A 16,859-nucleotide genomic window follows, 5' to 3' on the forward strand; every position below is an offset into this window, starting at 1 on the left:
AATCTTCTTCCTGACCTCTCTGCCCCCACCCCCACTCCAGCCTATCACCCTTACCTTAACCTCCTTCCACCTATCGTATTTCCAACGCCCCTCCCTCAAGTCCCTCCTCCCTACCTTTTATCTTAGCCTGCTTGGCACACTCTCCTCATTCCTGAAGAAGGGCTCATGCCCGAAACGTCGATTCTCCTGCTCCTTGGATGCTGCCTGACCTGCTGCGCTTTTCCAGCAACACATTTTCTGCTCTGATCTCCAGCATCTGCAGTCCTCACTTTCTCCTCTGAAATAACCTAAGAAGCCAATCAGTTCAAGGGCATTCAGAGGTAGGAAACAAATACTGCCCTTTAGATATACATTGTCCTGGGTTATCGAGTTAACAAGGTGAAATTTCCATTGTGTTCATAGAAAGTCACATCCATAACCCATGAAAGAATAAAGAAAACATAAACACGGGAGTAGAGTTGGGGAGGATTTCTTTCTTTAATTCCAGCATGGGATAGTGTCCATCCCTAATTGCCCTTTAGGAGTTGGTGACAATCTACCTTCTTGACCTGCTGCAGTTAAAGTTCTTTAAAAGGAATTGACCAGCAGTAGCTGGGAAAACCGTATTAAGCTGAGTATTTATTTAAAATACAACACCCTTCTGTCCCACTGCTAGGGGAGTCCATTTCAGGAATTCATCCATTGTTACTCTCAAGCCAATCCCTGCCTTGATCAATTTCACTATTGAAAGTGTGGTGCTGACTCTGACTCTCCAGCATCTGCAGTCCTCACTTTCTCCCAGTCTTGATCAATTTCACTGCCCACCACAAACAGCGTATTTCCATTCCATGATCACAGACCCTGCAATGAGTGGTTGGCTTAGCTCAGGAGCTAATCACTGGGCAAAGGGAATTTGGTTAAGGTTTTTGGTCAAAGCCCAGTGAGAATCCTTAAACAGGATTTTCACTGTCCAGATAAACTTGCAATTATTTAAAATAAATGGGCACCTGAGAACTTATTTTAAATAATTCACACGTCCACATTGCAAGACAAACTCTTTCATCAAATCAGCCTAGCCTTACAGTGACCTGACCTGACCTGACCTGACATAACTTCTAACCTCTGGACCTGAGGTCTGATACAGTGAGCACCCCATCCCTCATGTCTGGACAAAAAGGCAGGTTCCCAGTCAATGCCAGTAGCTAGATACAAGGTCTTACATGGCTTTTGAAACTACTACTGAAGAACATAAAACCAATTACTGGGACCAAGGCCACTCAGAAAAGGCCACTGGGCCTTGGGATTTGAAGCTTGAAGTCAGTTCAGGATTTCAATAGGGAGGAACATCTATTCAAAGAATGTGTAAGGTTGTGGGGTTATGGCAGGTTTGGAAGCTGAGAATCAGCAGCTGTGAGGAGTACTTTTAGTGTTCTGAAGTGAGTAATGCTGTGGGGAATACATTATGCGTTGAAGTGGAACAACCCAAGAATTTATATGTTGCTAAATATTTGGACAAAAACTGTTGCCCTTCCAAAAGTTATAGATGTGGCAGGATATCCTGTGGCACTGTTTATGATGAACTGAGAATATGTTTCTTATTGTCCAGTGCTCCATAGTATATTATTAGAATTCTGACTTGAAGTGGTTAAATGAGTGAAACGTAATTTCTATTGCATAACCTATTATGAGACTAATGAGTGTAGTTTTTACTATGTACACTTTTACATGTATCATATCGTGGATTGGACATTTTAGGTAAACTAACAGAGGACATCAAGACTGGCATCACCATTTAGCAGTATGGGATGGTTTCCAGGTTGCACTGGATTCAAGAAGGAAGGAACCAGTGTAGGAGAGGAATGGCATTAGAGGAATGTGCCATATGGTGAGAGGAGGGAAAAAACCCAGCGCATCTCTTCATCTGATTTTGTTTGAAGGCAGGAGCAAGGAGGAGGAAGTAGAAGAAATGGTATCAAGTGCAATTGTTCTCAACTCTCACGTGAGTGGTGTTATGGGGACTGAATCACATTCTTAACTAAGGTGAGACAACTCAGATTTAGTAAATAGGTTAGGTGTGGTGGAAATAGTTAACCATCAGGGTTCTAGAAGACTTTATTAATTCATGGAATGGGAACATAAATGATTGGAATAGTATTTGTTTACTATCTCAACTTAACCTTGAGAAGGTGCTGGCGAGTGTAGTAAAAGCACAATTAAATCTAACTATGTGATATACAAATGAGACAGTATTCATCACTACAGGAAGTGATGCAATATCACATGGTCTTGCTCTCCCTTCCTTGCAGCTTCATAACAAGTTCAGGTATAGGAAGATGTCTCTTAAAGTTGTCTCAGTGGACTTTGTGAATATATTTTAGCAGCACAGTGAGACCAAGAATGTTGCTATTTATTGCCTTCATGAGCTGCTGCAGTGCTTGTTGTGTGTAGTTACCCATAGTACTATTAAGGAGGGAGTTCTTCACCAGGTTTCTTTGTCCAGTGACATGAAAATGTGTCAATGTTGTCCAAAATTGGGACAATGTAGGAAATCCATATGTAAGAGACTTTAATAAATCCCAGACATTGGACAATTTCTACAAGGCCTTAGTATGAAACTCTGTAAACAAGAACTGAAAATCTGAGTTTCTATCCTAGTGGTGCATTCTAGAATAATTGAGTCAGTAAAACCTTGGGTTCAGATTTACTTTCTGTCCCAGTTCAGAAGGACTCATTATGAATACAAATACAGGAACATCGGCACAAAGGGGAGCCTGGAGGAAAAAAAAAAGTTTCCGACAGCTAAAGAAGTGGCTGTGTTACACTACCAGAGAAATTAATGTTTCATAACACCAAAGACTTCCTCAGCTCACTATAGAAGGCATGTGGATCAGATGCACTCAAACCAAGGGTAAATAAAGTTACACATTGCCAGCTGCTGATGTCAGTAATTCACAGGGAAACAATTATTTGTTGTCTATCAATGTACTACCTTAAAGGAACAGGTCTTTTGAACCTTTTGGAATATACAAACGGAATGCACATACTGGGAAGGAAAGCTCGTTGTTGCAAGAATTCTACAAATACTTCCCCAGATAGCATGCCTTTTTTTTTGGGAAAAAAAGATTAAGTCTATACATCTGCATCTCTTTGTTAAGAGAAACTCAAGCTGGAAACAGCTGTAAATACAATGTCTAAAGTGTGTGCAAGAAAATGTAGGTAATGAATGCATTATACAGCATACTTAGGGGAGAACACACATGGTCACAAAGCTGTGGGAAAAGCAATCCAGTATCTCCAATAATAGAGGCCTTTCTAGAACTAATTAACCACTCTGTTGTGTTAACTGTAATTTGATGTATGCATAGCTTTAACTAATAATTTATTAGCTTTGCTGATGTTTTGTCAATATTAATTCATTTGTTTAAACAAATCAAAGCCTCAATAAAGATGTTCGTTCTCAGTAATAGGCCTTGAAGCCAATGCTTTGTTCAGGCGTTTACTACTGTTCCTTATGTTATTAAAAAAGGTGGAAGAACATAGGTTGTTTTTGGATTTGTTATAATTATAAATGTCTTACCAGCAAATCATTGATGTGATTTATGAAGTGTCAAAAAAGAGCGTAAGGGTGCATTTAATATTAATTGCTCATTTGAATGTTTGTACGTGGGTTTCAGGTCTTTTATCGAATGTCTCTTGGTCTGGAAACCCAAATGCAGCATGTCAGATTCAGGAGGAAACTATAACATATTCTTAAAGGGAAGAAGTCATCATTTTATGTAGTCCTTTTAAAGTCTGTAAAATGGGTGGGGGTGTAATGTGGAGTGGGTGTTGGAGACCTATGCATTTAATAATTCTAAATGAACTTTTACACCATTTTTTAACCAAAGTCTAAAAGCAGTGTAATACTTTGTTTTGCTTATTTTGGTTCCACACACTTACACATTTTGAGGGCGATCCATTTATTGGCCAGAATCTCCTTCTGTTCTCAAAACAGGCAAAGTTGTCCCTGAGGACAAGCCAAAATGTCAGTTACGGTTTAAGCTAAATTACATTAGCCATGTGCTTTGCAGTGGGGTATTCACCATTTCTTTTATTGTCCACACTCTGCTGTAACCTTTTTGCATCAGATATAATTGGAGGGGTCAGTCCTTAACATTCTACAGACCTTTTAATTCAAAGCAGCCTTGCAGATGGACTGGCAGGTAACATCTTTTTATATTGCAAGCTTATGTGTAAATTTGTCCCTGACTGTGACTTGTCTCCAATTCATTGGAAAATTAACATTTTATGTCCTGGAATCTATTTTGACTTAGTTGTCTTCCAAAACAAACCTGAGAACATCAGATGTGAAACAGATATTGGATTAGATATGATCCATTTCCTTAGAATGCTGAAAGATCAATTTAGTGTATGCAATAATAGAATCCCAGCAAAAACATGGTGAGGTAGGAGAATCCTGTTGTTTGTCAGGATAGAATGCAAGTCCTTTAACTTCTCTCTGTTTGATATTTATTGTTGATCTGACCATTCCAAACATTTGCCATTGCAAGTGATAATTTGGTCAGTTACTAGCCTCTTGGTGGACATCATCTGATCTACCCGTTGGCACAGATGCTCTTTGTTGGAGCATAAAAGTATTTTCAGGTCAGTATTTTTCTGTCTTCTCAGTATCTAAGGGCCAGGTAGCAATTCCTTGCACTGGGTGTAGTTCAGGATAAGGCCAGGAACTCCCAACACTAGATTTCCTGATTTTACTCAAAGTGTAATCAACGTTCATGACATTCAGGAGCTCTCACTCTCCTGGCGAACTCAGTACCAATGGCAGAAGCAGGCAAGTCTAGGAATAGGGAGTTGTCTGGAGTTGTGGCTGAAGGGTAAGGGGTGGATGGGACTGTCAATCTTAAGGAACTGTGGGCTGTGAGAGAAGGAGGGGAAGTCTAAGACCTCATGGACAACATCTGCAGCTGAGGACCAAGAGTCCGTCAAGCGGCCAGTGAATCCTAGGGGGTAAGTTTGTTCCTGATTTGCTACAGCACAGAAGGAAGCTGTTCAGCCCCATCATGTCCACACTGGCTATCTGAATGAACATTATGACTTAATGCCATTCTCCTTTTTTCTCATAACTATGGATATTATTTCTGTTTAAATAATCATCGAATGATCATTTGACTGCCTCAGTTGAAACTGCCACCACCACACTTTCAAGCAGTGTATTCCAGACCTGAACAACTCGCTGTGTGAAAAGTTTTTCCTCAAATCATATTTACTTATTTTGCAAGTTACCTTACGTCTGTGCCTTCTTATTTTTGAATCTTTTAAAAGAGTGCATAATTTCTCCTTGTGTATTCTGTTCAGTCCCCTCATTGTTTTCCCCTCCATCAAGTCTTCTCTGAGCCGCCTTGTGTCCAGTGAAAACAGGGAAAGTAACTTCTCCAACCTAGCTTCAAAGCTGAGTTTTCTCATCCCTGGAATTGTTCTCCTAAACCTCTTCTGCACTCCCCCCAATGCATTTTTGAGGAAGCTGCCAGGTTCCTCAATGCTGAGGAAACCTGACCAGTGGCTGCTACATTTCTATGGCTAGGCCCCCGGATTTAGTTAATCAACCAAATGACGTCAAGCTTTAGTTAAAGCCAAAAACAGGCAGTTGGAATTTGGTCAGGAACCAGATTCCTGTGAGTTTAATCCCTTCCATAAAACCAACCCAAATCCACCCATTTTTAAAAAGTTAAACTTCAGCTCAGTGTTTCAGATTAATAATCATCTCATCTTAACAATCTGGGGGCTCTTGTGGTACAGTGGTAGCATCCCTACCTTTGAGCCAGGAGGCCTGGGTTCAAGTCCTACCTGTTCCAGAGGAGTGTGATTAGAAAATAACTCTGAACATTCTGATTGGTCTTATTCAACAAAACTATTCCTTTAGTTTAACTTATGTTGTGAAACTTGAAAGGGTTCAGAAAGGATTTATAAGAATGTTACCAGGGTTGAATGGTTTGAGCTATAAAGAGAGACTGAATAGGCTGGGGCTGTTTTCCCTGGAGCATCGGAGGCTGAGGGGTGACCTTATAGAGGTTTATAAAATCATGAAGACCATGGATAGGATGAATAAACAAGGTCATTTCCCTGGGGTGGGTTGTCCAGAACTAGAGGGTATAGATTTAAGGTGAGAGTGGAAAGATTTAAGAGGAACCTAAGAGGCAACTTCTTCACCCAAGGGGTGGTGTGTGTATGGAATGAGATGCCAGAGGTAATGGTGGAAGTTGGTACAATTACAGCATTTAAAAGGCATCTGGATGGGTATATGAATAGAAAGGGTTAAGAGGGCTATGGGCCAAGTGCTGCAAAATGGGACTGGATTAGTTTAGGATATCTGGTCAGCATGAATGGGTTGGACCAAAGGGTCTATTTCTGTGCTGTACATTTCTATGACTGTATGACTCTGTGTAGTTAAACTTTACATTTTTAAGTGTTTATATTCCACAATCCATCAGCAATTCTGTGATTTGCCTTTATTCATACCATTCAGAAACTGTTTTTTGGTAGGTTGCCTTTAGCAGGGTGCTTACTTGAGGGTTAACAGTTAGATCTGATTTTGTCAGGAATCAGTTAAGAGTCAATTCCAGGGAGATTCATGGAGGGATTGTCTCCATGAGCTCTAGTGAGATTTCTCACAGTATTATTTGAAATGTGCCTCAATATGTAAATAACCTGCCTCGTTGGTGCCCGATTCATTCTCTTCCTTGCCTCTTGTCCGAGACTGATAGACTGTCAGTCTATTTTTAAAATTAAAAATCACACAACCCCAGGTTATCATCCAACAGGTTTATTTAGAAGCACTAGCTTTCGGAGCACTGCTGCTTCGTCAGGTAGCTGTGGGACAGGACAATAAGACACTGAATTTATGGCAAAAGATTACAGTGTCATGCAACTGAAATGATATATTGAACAAACCTAGATTGCTGTTAAGTCTTTCATTTTTTAGAATGGATTACAGGTTTCAGTTCATTAATATGCAAATCCCAGCACTTCTTTTAAATCACATTCTTGAGACAAGATTAGATTAGATTCCCTACAGTGTGGAAACAGGCCCTTAAGCCCAACCAGTCCACACCGACCCTCCAAAGAGTAACCCATCCAGACCCATTTCCCTCTGACTAATGCACCTAACACTATGGGCAATTTAGCATGGCCAATTTACCTGGCCTGCACATCTTTGGACTGTGGGGAAAACCGGAGCACCCAGAGGAAACCCACACAGACACAGAGAGAATGTGCAACCTCCATACAGACCGTTGCCCAAGGCTGGAATCAAACCTGGGACTCTGGTGCTGTGAGGCAGCACTGCAAACCACTGAGCCACCGTGGTGACATCTCAGCTCAGGCAATGTATTAGTGTTTGTCTATCTGTTAGGATACATATAGATTATGGGAGGAAAACAATAAACCTTTCTCCGGATATCTCGGTGGCATGGCTGATGTATCATTGGCTGATGTATCATATTTATAAATGTTATTGCTATTTCAGAACAAATCTATGTGCGTTACCAGTCCTAAACTCATTTCATCTTAGAAGCCTATCTAAGGGAGTGCTATTGTTCCCCCAGAGCTCAGTGTGGCCTACATCTTGGTCATGTATGTTTTTGCCACATAGTGAAGATGTAAGTACAGTGCCACGTAGAAACAGCCCCTTGACTGATTACTGCTGACAATCATGACATGATGCCTGGTTTTGTGTCTGCGCTAAATCTCAAGGCATGACAGAAGCACAGTGAGCCTTTAAGCTCTGCCTGAGGGCTCAAATTGCAAAAAAGCACTTCAGATGGAGATGTGGTAAGCATTGAACCATGGCGCGAAGTGAATGAGAGCTAAGAGAGCAAGCAAGGATTCCTGAGATGTAACTTGGTCCAGTCTGAGAGATGAGTCCTTGTCAGTGGCATGACAATAACAGGAGTCAGTATGTCCCAAAGTACAACACGGTGGTACATGATGGTATTGTAAGTAGGATAGAGATGATTCATGAGGATTCAGTGAGGCTGATGCTTCTCGGTTGCCAGACCTGTGGAGAGGGCTTGTGGGCAGTTAGTGCCCATGGAGTGTGCCCTGAGATGTTGGTGAGTGCTGTTCAAGGTGGAGGTCCAGAAGAACAAGTAGAGAACTGGACTCATCAGGTACCTGCTTTGAATTTCATGTCAGGAATTGTCCATCTAGTTCCTGTCTCTTGGGTGGGAGAACAGGAAATTGCACATCGATGAGGCAAAATTTGGTAAAAATGATATGATAATAAATGCAAATGTTTGCGAATAAGCTTTTTACTGCTAATAACATGATTCTTAGCTCCCTGTTCAAGCCTAGGTTAGAGAATTAGACATTTTCCTCTTGATCTTGAGGAACTCCTTTCTGCTGATCTCATTGTATTTTCCCAACTAACTTGCCAATACCCAGGACATTCAGGAGCTGATACGTTTCCACCTTTTAGAGTCTCAGCTACATCATCAAAGTCTCTTGAATGGTGGACGCAACTAGGACAACCTTAGTTGGTTTCCTTTTCTGGATGTGGAGGAGCCAGTGATGGACTATGGTGGTCAAAGTTAAAAATCACAGGTTTTAGTCCAGGTTATAGTCCAATAGGCTTATTTGGAAGCAGTAGCTTTCAGAGCACTGGGTATTGGCAAGTTAGTTGGGAAAATACAATGAGATCAGCAGAAAGGAGTTCCTCAACATCAAGAGGAAAATGTCTAATTCTCTAACCTAGGCTTGAACAGGGAGCTAAGAATCATGTTATTAGCAGTAAAAAGCTTATTCGCAAACATTTGCATTTATTATCATATCATTTTTACCAAATTTTGCCTCATCGATGTGCAATTTCCTGTTCTCCCACCCAGGTGGTTATGGAGCATAAGATCATAAGACACAGAATTTATAGCAAAAGATTATAGTGTCATGCAACTGAAAAGATATATTGAAGAAACCTGGATTGTTGTTAAGTTTTTCGTCTTTTAGAATGGGTTTCAGGTTTTAGTTCATTAATATGTAACTCCTAGAACTTCTTTTAAGTCACCTTCTCAAGATAACTTAATGTTTTATAAAGAAAAGTGACATCTCAGCTCAGACAATGCATTAAAGGTGCGAGATTAGAGGCTGTCTGTATCCCAGTCTTGAGTCAGACTGGTTCTATTTACAAAATAGGAATTTATAAAAGATTACATGGATTAACTGCCTGCATTGACTGCCTGCAGATTGTGTATTTGTATTAAATTACCTGCACTAGTAGTAAAGCTTGTGTTTCCATCTAATCAACTTTGTGAATTTTAAGAAAAACATCATATTATGTTGCAAATGCCAGTTGCCAAGGAAACAAGCTCCATGCTTCTGCCAAATGGACTCAAGATTTCAGGCTCTCTTGATCATACAAATGCATTCAAAATCTCTCATCTGGTTCTGTAATAGACACCCATAATAAACACCATTCATTATGCGCCTATCTGTGATACATACCCAACCATTATCTAGCCTGTCCATAATAAACTATGATTTGAAAATCACTATCCTCTCTTTATACACCTCCTGCCTTTAACATTTTTTCTATTTTAACCTCCACCTATTTTAAATCTCATTCAATATAAGCCACACATGTTCTACACCCTGCACATTATACTGTACAATTGGACTGGAGCATAACAGATCAGTTAGATAATTGTTGAGAATGTATAACAGATATAATAGGCTGTGTAATGAGAAAGCTGTATCACGGCTGAGGGTATACAATGGCTAGGGTGTATAATGGGCATGGTACATAATGGGCTGGTGGACAATGGTTGGGGTAGATAGTGAGTGGTATGTATCACGGGTGAGGGTGTATAATGAAGGGAAAGTACATAACTGGAGAGGTTTAAAATGGATATACATGTACCTTAACTGTTAATTCTTACAGACTTAATTACAGTTATTTTTCCAACTATCAGTTTTATTGTTTGTTGATCGCTTTTCCTGATCCTGTGGATTTCTTAATCAATGAGAAATCATTGTAAAGTTTGTTAACCACAGTCATTTAAAGAGTGCTTTTAGCTTCCATCTGTATTGATACAAAAGGCCAGCTGTATGAAGACATATGTAGGCTCTCAGTCACTCATAGAGCAATCTAACCTGACCATATTCACTTATATTAATATATAACTAAATATTCTGTCACATAGTTAATGCATTTTTTAAACACTGCATTTTACCTTACCACACTGCACTCACTGATCCATTTGAATTCTACCTTGTGATTATTAGATCAGAGATTCTCCTCCCCATCCTTCACAATGACTTATTTCCTCTACTATTGATATTCGTGTCCGAGCAAAACCTTCACCAATCATTTCTTCAGTGTAGCTTTGCTGTATCCAATCCAAAGGATACAGATTTGAATATTTCTAGTTTAGCCATCCAATGCTAAATCTGAATTGACCACATTAAGTTTACTGAGCATCATTCTCCTTCTATAGCTTCCCATTATTCTAAGAATCATCTTAGAGAATAAAAATAATGCAGTGCTTTTTCTTCATTACTAGACTTCCTTAAAACATTGACCCCCTTCGACACCATCGTCTAAACCCATGACCTCTGCCAATTGGCAGCAAACACACTGGAACTTGAGTTACCTTCTGAATTCACATACCATCCTGACTTAGAGCTACATCACTATTCCTTCATTGTCATTTGGTGAATTCATGGAACTCCATCTCTAACAAATTGTAACTGAATCTACACTAGATGGACTGCAATGGATCTAGAAGGCAGCTCATCACCACCTTCTCAAGGGCTACAAACGCTGGCTATTCCATGGAAGAATAAAGGAAAAACATAGCCTTGTAGCTACAATCCTCTGCCCCGGAACTGTTCTGATAAACCTTCTCTGCTCCCTCAGAAAGACCTCCATACCCTTCATAAAGAGTTGTCAACAGAACTGAAGAAAATGCTGCAATTGTGACTTAAACAGAACTTCCTAAATTTTCTAAAAAAAAATTTCTACCAATTGTATTCAATGTCTCTGTTTATGACACAAAAGTTACTTTGCCTATTAGTCTCTCAAAGTAGCCTTCGACCTTGAAAAATCAACAGACATACAAATCCCTCCAGTCATGCACCCTCTTTAATATGAAGTAATCGTGCCAGTATTACCTCTCCCGATCCCTTTTATCAATGCATCACTTCACACTTCTCTGGATAAAAATGTGCCACTTGTCTGCTACCCTGTTAGGCTATATATGTCCTGTTGCTGTTGAGTAGCATCTTCCTGAATGTTTGTTATTCCTTCAGGTTTGCTTTCGTCAACAACTTTTGACATTCAACATCAAAAAATGAGTACTGGCTTTCGAGGAACCCTGCTGACTACCATCCTTATTAAAAAAGCAATCATTTCCATATCATACTATTCCCTTTGGTCAATGTTTTTAAAATCCAAATGAACATTAACCCTGCTATTCCATGAGCCTCAAACAGTTTCGTTAACCAGCCTTTTATGTAGTACTTTGTCAAATGTTACCTTGAATCCACAGAGAAAACATCCACTGTATTTCCTTCATCAACTTTCTCTATTACTTCATCAAAAAATTTAATTAAATTAGTCAAACATGGTCTCCCTTTTACAAATTGATTAGACTAGATTCCCTACAGTGTGGAAACAGGCCCTTCGGCCCAACAAGTCCACACCAGCCCTCCAAAGAATAACCCACCCAGACCCATGCCCAATATTTACCCCTGACTAATGCACTTCACACCGTGGGCAATTTAGCATGGCCAATTCATCTGACATGCACATCTTTGGATTGTGGGACAAAACCAGAGCACTCAGAGGAAACCCACGCAGACAGAGGCAGAATGTGCAATCTCCACACTGACAAGAATCAAACCCAGGTCTCTGACGTTGTGAGGCAGCAGTGCTAACCACTGAGCCACCAGCTCTCTTTAATTCTGTTGTTGTTGAAGTAGATTGGTCGAAACCTCCACGTCCTATTTTATAGAGAACTGAGCTGTAACTCCAGTTTCTCTCCTTTGAAACTGTTATCCATGCCTTTGTGATCTGACCAGCTTTCTAATCAATACCCTCCATAAACACAAACTCATCCAAAATTCTGCTACATTTTGCACTCTGCCAATCATGCACCAACTCCTTCATACCCATCAACCTGTCCAGATTTACAGCTTTGTGTTTAAATCTCTCCATAGCTCCAACCTCCCTGTAACCTTCTTCAGAGAATTAAGGACAAATAAGAGAGAATAAATGGCTTTAGTGTTCTACATGTCTCTGCTTTCAGACTTTGCTTTGGAAAAACATTGGCCTGGATTTTCCAACAGCTAGACAGTTATCATTCCAGCAGATGTGAGTTGGGGACCCTGCAAAATCTCAATTGTAGCAGATCCAAAGGAGTTCCTCGGGAAAGTGAAGTTTCTGCTGGTCAATTTCTCGACACTCATAGCCCTCCGAAAGTCTCCATCTAAATTAAAGACATTGAAGGGTTCTGATGACATTTAGTAAAATAGTAACTCTGAAAGTGACGGATTATTAAATACATAGGAGAAAGGGCTTATGCCCGAAATGTCAATTCTCCTGCTCCTTGGATGCTGCCTGACCTGCTGCGCTTTTCCAGCAACACATTTTTCAGTATTAAATACATAGCCTAATTCTCGAGTAACTATTTAACAAACCCTGTGCTTACCTCACATGCCCATAACTGCACCTCTCCTGGGACCTGATCTCTTCTTCTCCCATTCCACTCTGAATCTCCTTACCCATTCTGGACCAGACCCTCCCCCTCCACTCTACACCCCTCTGCTGGACTGCATCTAAAAGCCCACCTTCATATGGTGAAACGGACCCAAATTTCCTCTCTCTCAGCCAGATCCAACCCACCCCATACAGTACTTCCTTTCCCTACCATTGAACCTGACCCTACCTTCTCCTGGCACTGTGGCACCCTGGCCAACTGGGACAGTATTCATCTTGCAACCCTGGCACCCTACCACCTGGAAGCCTACATACCTACAGAGAGACCTATGGGTTCAGGTACATAACTCTTTGAAATTTGCATCACATCGAGACAGGATGATTAAGAAAGCATTTAGAACCCTTGCCTTCATTGCTCAGACCTTTGAGCATAGAATTTGAGATATTATGTTGATGTTATACATTTTGTTGGTGAGGCCACATCTGGAGTACTGTGTCCAGTTCTGGTTGCACTGCTATAGGAAGGATATTATTAAGCTGGAGAGGGTTCAGAAGAAATTTACCAGGATATTGCCAGGAATGAAGGATTTGAGTTATACATTTTTCATTGGAGTGTAGGAAGTTGAGGTTGACCTTACAGAGGTCTATAAAATCATGAGGGATATAGATCAGGTGAATGGCAGCTGTCTTTTCCCTCGGGTGGGGGATTTCAAGACTGGGGGCATATTTTTAAGGTGAGAGGACAAAGATCTAAAATAGAAATAAGGGGCAATTGTTTTTAGAAAGTGATTTGTATGTGGAATAAACTTCCAGGTTAAATGTTGGGTGCAGGTACAGTTACAATGTTTCAAAGACATTTAGATAACTATATGAATAAGAAATGTTTGAAGGAATATGGGCCAAGCGCAGGCAGGTGGGATTAGGTTAGGTTGGGATTCTGATCGGCATAGACTGGTTAGACTCTATGACTCTATTTGATATTCTGTTATCCTTCTAATACCTTACCCTCCTGGAACATCACATTCGTCTTATGTCTTTACTTAGCGGACAAAGTACCTGTCAGGCCCTTTTAAAATTCAAATTTTGGCAGCTAACTGTTGTGACAGTTCAATACCATCCCAATTCCTGAAGCAGCCCCGATCGGAATCTTCTCTCAGAAATGGGGAACTCCCTCCCTGTGTCAAAAAGAAGGGCTGGAGTGTCAAACTGTGAGATTACCACACCTCAGAACATCCAGCGTACTGAAGAACAGAAAGGACATCAGAGGAGATGGCAGATGTTGAAAATTGTCCTACTGATATAGACTTGGTCCCAGCCTTGGACTTCCCATTCACTTTAATGTGATCAGAATCTATACCTGCCTAAGAAAGGCCAGATGAGGTTGTGATGTATATGGATGCATCAATAAGGATACTGTCTGCATCTCCAGGCTGTTATCAGCTGGTGGCAAACATATCCAGTAAAATCAGGCACTACAGATTTTCAAATCACACTGTTTTACATGGACGTTGCTGTATTCTTTGTGTAAGCCTAACCCAGAACTGTATATTGATTTTGAATTCTAATGGAATGATCTCCTTGCTGATGACCCCACTTCGAGCTCATTCCAAGTATACAAGGATTTGCAGTCTATAAAGCTGACTTATGTGCTGCATGAAATGTTGTTTCAGAGACTGGAGAATTTCATTAAGAGGATCAGCTTCTGAAAACCTTCATTGAGGTCGATTATAACAATGGTGGTTTCTCATGTTTTTGCACTCTTCCATTTGATGTTTATTTTATTCCTGATTTGTTTCCTGATGTTCCTGCTGAGAGCAGAAGCACAAACAGTTGGAGTCATTTCGTGACTGAGTTTCTTTTATTTTAAAAAAAAGAAAGACTTGCTTTTCAGTTAGTGAAGTACATTCAAGTGTAGTCACCATTTTCATGTTGGAAAAGTGACACTATAATTTATAAACAGAAACCTTGTGGAGATAGCAGTCTAATAATGGTCAGAAAATCTGTTCCTATGATTTTAATTGAGTGATAAACATTGACCAAAAAGCTCACAAAAACTCTTTTTCTTCAAAACAGTGCCTTGGGACCTTTTATGCCCACTTTAGAATTCAGACAGAGCCTTTCTTTGACATTTCACCTAAAAGATGACATTTCCTCCAGTGCAGTATTCCCTCAGTGTTGTACCTTTAGTGTCAACCTAGATTGCTGACCCCATGTTTCTGGGGTGGAACTTATGGTTCACTAAACAACTTGGAGTCACCAAATGACTCCAACTGTTTGTGCTTCTGTTCTCTGCAGGGACACCAGGAAACACATCAGGAATATAATAAACATCAAATGGAAGAGGCCAAAAAACATGAGAAACCACCATTGTTACAATAAGGTAATGGCACTGAAAGAATTAATGTTGTTGTTTCATTAACTTCACTCAACCTGATAATGTCATACAGTCTTTGGGCACAGAAACTATTCGTATTGTATGAGACTTTGATGGAGATAGACATTATAGACCTGGCTCCTGATAGCTCTAATTGTGCCTAATTAGTTAATTTTAAATGAACATATTGATATTATGAAATAAACAATACCTTGTAATGGAAGACAAGTACTGTTTATTTAGACTCTTGCGTAGTTTATCCTCTCTAGTGAATACTGTGCAGGACTTTAGATTCAGAGTGGAGAGCACAATTGAGGGTCCTTGTGGCACAGTAGTAGTACTCCTATTTCTGAGACAGGAGGCTCCTGCAGTGTGCCATACATCTCTCTATTTATTGAGGACAGTTGATGAAGGAAAACTTTCCAAACCGTAAACCACCTATGCTTGGTACTGAGAGCCCAATATGACTAAATCCATTAGTTTCTCACTCAGATGTGTACACTACTAACTGAGACATAATTGATATAGTTAAAACAACATTCTCAGGATACACATTAAATAATTACCGGGACTTATATTGATTCACAGGAGGTGTGAACATGAAGAAACATAAAACAAAACATGAAGATTTCACAGAAGTGTAAGCTAGTCAGGTTGGAGAGTTTAAACTATAGGGAGAGGTTGAATAGGCTAGGGCTGTTTTCCCTGGAGCACTGAAGGCTGAAGGGTGACCTTATAGAGGTTTATAAATTCTTGAGGGGCACGGATAGGATAAATAGACAAAGTCTTTTCCCTGGGGTGGGGGAGTCCAGAACTAGAGGGCATAGGTTTAGTGTGAGAGGGGAAATATATAAAAGGGAACTAAGAGGCAATTTTTTCATGCAGAGAGTGGTGTGTATATGGAATGAGCTGCCAGACAAAGTGGTGGAGGCTGGCACAATTGCAACGTTTAAAAAGCATCTGGATGGGTATATGAATAGGAAGGGTTTAGAGGGATGTGGGCCAAGTGCTGGTCATGGGATTAGATTAGGTTAGGGTATCTGGTCGGCATGGACGAGTTGGACCAAAGGGTCTGTTTCCGTGCTGTACATTTCTATGACTCTATGACTATTCTGGAATGTATCAAATCATGTTGCCGTGTGTTACAATAGAGTGTAAATAGTCACTTGCTCCACGTAATGTGTTATATAGGTTACACTTGTCACTACAAGCCAGTTTTGACCAATTTATTCCCCCTCTCACTTTCTAATGTGATAGTATTGTTGCTCACTTTGTATGTCTCTGCAGCCAGAAGAATGGAGCAGCAACAGGGCAGTCAAGCATGCAATGTCATTAGTAAGCAGCAGGGTTAAGTCAAGTCGAACAAACAGAAAACCAGTTGGAGTTGGCTCTTCCACTCTCCCCCAACGCTCCTTCAAAGCATTGGACAATATGTGAGTGAGTGTGATTCTGAAATGCTGAGTTCTCAGTCTCAATCTGACTCATGACAGTCGTGAACAAATCTAGTTTCACCAACCATGTACACAAAGCAGGCAGAAAGAGAATTTGTTATTTATCTTTCTGTATCCCTGAGAAAGTTACAGTTCAGTAGCCTAAACAAGAGAAGTCATGCATCCCTAATTTAGATTGTTGGTTTGTCACCATGATGATGGATTTCAGTAATTAAATTGGAAGGTGTAATAGGTTCTAGTAATGGAACTGGACCAGAGGGGAGGGGTAATGGGAAGGAATCATGTGTATTGGTAATGGTGTTGGAGAGGAGGCACAATGAAATTGTAAACAGTAAGTAGGTAGAGGTGA

Source organism: Chiloscyllium plagiosum, chromosome 31, assembly GCF_004010195.1.
Source record: "Chiloscyllium plagiosum isolate BGI_BamShark_2017 chromosome 31, ASM401019v2, whole genome shotgun sequence".
Taxonomy (NCBI): domain Eukaryota; kingdom Metazoa; phylum Chordata; class Chondrichthyes; order Orectolobiformes; family Hemiscylliidae; genus Chiloscyllium; species Chiloscyllium plagiosum.